Source organism: Porites lutea, chromosome 10, assembly GCF_958299795.1.
Source record: "Porites lutea chromosome 10, jaPorLute2.1, whole genome shotgun sequence".
Lineage (NCBI taxonomy): Eukaryota > Metazoa > Cnidaria > Anthozoa > Scleractinia > Poritidae > Porites > Porites lutea.
Window position 1 is genome coordinate 32,283,866 of NC_133210.1, and position 5,000 is coordinate 32,288,865.

The window sequence follows — 5,000 nt, forward strand, 5'->3', positions numbered from 1 at the left end:
GCCGTTGTAGAGGGGTGGCCGTTAGTGGAAGTTCGACGACTGCAATTGATGTCGACTTTTATGGTGAATCTCAATTTAAATTTTAACTATATGCCATGTCCTTTATTTGCTTATTAGGTACTGTTTTCCCGCACAATTTTAGAGCTGAACTGATCATGGGTCCGAAATTCTCTGTCTTTATTTTTGTTCTTTGCCTTTATGGTGTTACGGTCTCCACGGCTCGGCTGGGGGCGCCACCTAATTCTGGTTTGCACGACATAAAAAAGTCGCCAAAGTACCGACGATCCATTGAGAATATACCACCGCCGGGAGCTAGTGGCAGGATGTTTCGTGAGAACGATGGCAAGATTGGTGAGAAGTGAGGTAAGTACAGCTTCATGGTGCCATAACACTGGCTTCATAAATTACAGGTACAAAAATCTTTTCCTACATGAGGCATCTCGCCCTCAACAAACCCAGCTCAACTGTATTTACTTAAATTCAGCAACTATTGTTTTGGCTAAATAAATGACTGAACTGAGTTTTGAATTCATCAATGATTTAAATGCCCGACACACCTGTGGACCGGAAGTGTGCCTGTATCGATCTATATTAAGGAGCAAGTTTCACCTGTTCTTCGCTCTAAGCTTCAATAAGCGACGAGGAAGAATTGACATGCGACGAAAGAAAAGCAGATAGGAGTCTATCGCGTTTTACCTTTTTGTTTAGCATAAGCCTGTTCTGAAGTGCTCGTATGCTCGGCAATCAAACTCCGTGACCATCTCACACTGAACAAGAGACTTAACGATAAGCGTTTTTTCTAATTTAACCACCTTATAAGAGCGAAGATATTTCTGATCAATCACGCAGTGAATGAATCAAATTGTCTTCAGCGCTCACTCACACGTTACGTAAGTGCGTTCAGCTTTGCCGCTTTGAGTTTGAGCACGACACACCCAACGGGGCTTGCGTCTCTGACATGATGTATTTTAAAACTTGCAAGGTATCTTCTGAGGAAACTTTGTTGTTTACTACAAGAAAGCGACTAGATGTGCTTGGAGCCGAATTAAAAGAAAATCACTTGTACCTTATATATTTAGCATGCAATTAAATTAGTTTTAGTACATACATGAATGATGTAATCAGTAGCTGTTCAATGTATTTGCAGGGCTTCAAGTGGCTGAAGGCACAACAGAAAGGCTGTCAAGATATCTTAACACTTATAGGAATATCTTCATAAGTAATTGTTATTACTGTCGTAAAAACATGCAATAGGTGTATCTGGATAACTTACAAGTTTAAATCAAGAATTTAAAATAACCAGTTTCAAGATCATTCCATGTCATTCAGTCTGTAGAAATTTCCATGTTGATGTTGTTAGGATGTAAGTGATTCTTGTTGTGGCATATATCAATAAACAGGGATCAATCCCTTTCAGGAATTTGCTTTGTGAGCATTCAGATTTGAAGTCACGCGGGTTACCATAATACTCCTTTAAACAACCAAGCCCAGAAGCGGAGTTCATTTAAATTATCTGCTGAGTGATTTTATAGTCAAGGAATAATAATCTGGTAAACTATGAACCAAAAAAAGCAAAAATGCTTCATGTCTGGGTTCAAAACATGCCCACATAAGTACAAGTATAATGTATATTTTTTACAATCAATTCTTTACGACTTTTTGAAGAAACTTGTCAGCGAGGATTGTTTCACTTCTTTGCTTTTCATGTCAGTGTGCGTCTTCTTAGCACCAGTTTTCTTGACCAGTGATGGCCGTTTCTCGCCAGACACGGGTGGTTTGATAATTATTTGGGGTTCATCATCACTCGCATCTGTGGACTCGCTTTCCCAAGCTTTCTCAGTTACTTTAAGAAAAAAAACAATGACCTCAAGATCCAACAACGGCGAAAGCCACGCGAACGTCAAAAGAGAAATAGGTTTAGATTGGCAAAACAACAACTTTGCTCGTGCATCACGCTTTTTAGTACAATACGATGTGAAAGTGCCTAATTTCACTATACTTGACAAAGTAACTTAGTTAGAATAATCGCGATAAAGATTGAAAAATCGCGAATTCACCACTTTGACATAGACCATAATGCACCTTGTTTACCCCCCCCCCCCCCCCACCTCCCCACAATTTTGCATATCCGTTGCTTTCAATTTCTCCTGGGTATTACAGTCGTCCCAAGAAAAATCCAAGACGATGCTTATTCAGAATTGTGGGGAGTAAACAAGATGCATTATGGTCTATGTGCAAATGGTGAATTCACTTTTAAGTGACGTTTCACCGACGTCACTGTCCTCGGAAAAATGTTAGTCAACCGTTTACCAAAACAGTCGTCTAGTCAAGTCGACACAGGACACCTACCCATGTACCCTTCACCGTTCATGAGGGTTTTGGATTTCATCACTTTTTTTGCTGCCGTGCGGGCCTACTCGCTTCTTTAACTGCGGTTTGCTGTTCCTGCCGCTATTAAGGCGATATTATTTTATTAATTATTAGCTTTCACATGCAGGTTCAAAATTCATCACGATCCCAATTATTTTTCACGCCAGTCTCTGCATAATAGAAGGTCTTTATACCCGAAATTTTGCATTTAATCACTAAAACTGTTAGGGTGGAATGGACTGATAGACTGGCTGCAAAGCGTAAGAAGGAATTGACAGCAATAGAACAAGGAAGAGAGAGGATGGGAGTCCATCGTGTGTTGTTATATTTGTGATAACACCAATATGTAAAACGTTTGAAGGTATGAGATCTCCGTCAATCAAACAATACCGAATGAGCGGTGCAGGTACCTTATATGGGGACGGTACTTTCAAAACAGGGCTTCCAGTCTCGACGAATATGTTGGGTAACCTGTCGGCGAAGAAAAACAAAATCACATGCAAGACTGAATAAAGATGTGAATATTTAACTACCTTCATTGGAGTAACACCGGAAACGAACACTGTCGAAGTGATTTATTCTGATATGGTTTACATATCAACAGGGGCTGATAAAAGCTCCTTAATACTTCAATTTGCAGTCCTATTTTGAATTCAACCAAGTGATAATTTATTTAAATTACTTCCAGTGACGATGATAGTAGCAGAGTAAACTGTCTTATGAGGTGTTAGTATGTCCTATCGAATCTCAGCGCCAATGTTGAGGAGACAGGAACGTCACAACGAAGGAACTCTAACAGCTTTAATGTCAACGGAATCGCTCGTACAACAAGATGGATGCGATAATCACACACACAAGGGAAAACCGGCGCGCGCATACAATATAACACAATGCCGCAGGCACTGCCTGTTGGCGCAACCTCTTCTTCCGCGTAAATGAATGCAAACTACCTAAAAGGTTAGAACCGAGACGAAAGATATAGTGTCATAATGGAAAACAAAACCTGATAACAAACAGACTAAGGCTTAACAGTCACTGCAAGTTAAAACTTATCGCTGCAGGATAAAACGTAACGACGCAAAGGCTAAAATCTAACATAGTCATGTAAGTACGAAGGTGGTTTGCGCTGTCTTTGAGGTCTTGGACCAGGAGTCTCAGGAGAAGAACTGGGACAGGACGGCAGGGCCTGATCTGGGGCTGTCGCACTGGTGCTGGGCTCCCCCTGTAGAACAGGTAGTGAGGGAACGCCAATGGAGGCTTCAACGGTAGTGTCATCACACGTGGACGAAGGGAATTGCTCCTCGTCAGACGGTACCGAGGTAAGCTCAGGCGGCGCGGGAGGAGGTGACTCTGGTAATACTGAGGCAGCAGGCACAGCGGGGGTTACCGGAGAAGGCTCATCATCCTGGTCTTGAGAAGCCGGAGGACCAGAATGATCGGCCACTATAACGGAGGGAGAAGTAGCGTAACACTCGGACAACTTGACTTTGTAGGAGGTGGCCCTCAGTTGTGAACCACTGAACTTCTTAACGAAGCACCAAGGGAAGTCGATGGAAACCACAATATAGCGATCACGCGCGCGAGACTTGTCCTTATCGGAAATGAGGTATACAATGTCGCCAACCTGTAGTGAAGGCGTGTTTGGAACAAGACCGCGGGGGTTCTTAGACTTCTCACTGGGGGCATGGTTAGTGGAACGTTGCTCGTGTTTACCAAGTATGAGGTCGTAATCAGACAACGGCAACTGTTCGTGGGTGAACTGATTGCGTTGAGTCCACAACTCGCGAGATGATAGGCCAGGAAGGCGAAGACGGGAGTTAAGACGGGCAGTGGCGAGAGCAAGACCAACTGCACTTACTGGTCTGCCACCGGGCTCTTGTCTGATGAGCTCTTCCTCAAGTTCACGGACAGCCTTCTCAGCGACTGGGTTCTTGTTTTTGTTCTTAACGCGACCGACATCGATTGTTACGTTCAGGTGGTTGAGAGAGTCATTGTTGGCCATGGACTGAAAGCCAGGGGAGGGATCTACACGTATAATTGCTCTTGGGCCGTCAAGTGGGTGGAGGCCGACAATTAGCTGTGTGAGGGCGTCACGGAGGGTATCGTGTTTCTCGTCAGGTACTAAGCAGGAAGCAGTGAAGGAAGTGGTGCATTCTCGCAGTACTAGGATCAGCTGACGGTAGCGTTTGATTACATCGGCAGCGAAGGAGACGCCTACGACCTCTGGGGGGTCGTCAGACGACTGCTTGACTAAGGAGCTTGGAAACGACTTCAGGGAGGCGCAAGTGTGGCAGGCAGATGTTACGCGAGAGATGGCATCATTCATGTCCAGAGCGAAAAACTGGCGTTGGAGTACCATTTGAAACTGATGGCGGGTTGGATGGTTGAGTTTAATATGAAGGGCGGTAAGAAGGCCGTCCAGGACGGACCTCGGGACAACGATTGTTTCCGCCACAGGAACGAACGGCTGAGTGTGCTTGACCACAAGAAGTCCGTCACTAGCAATAGAAACAGAACTGAGATAGCGCTTAACATCCCGAATATTAGTAAGCTTCTTGGACGGGCGTGTTCCCTGATTAAGGTGGGCGTGTACTCTACGAAGGTCGGGACAGTCGTGTTGGATCTGTCGC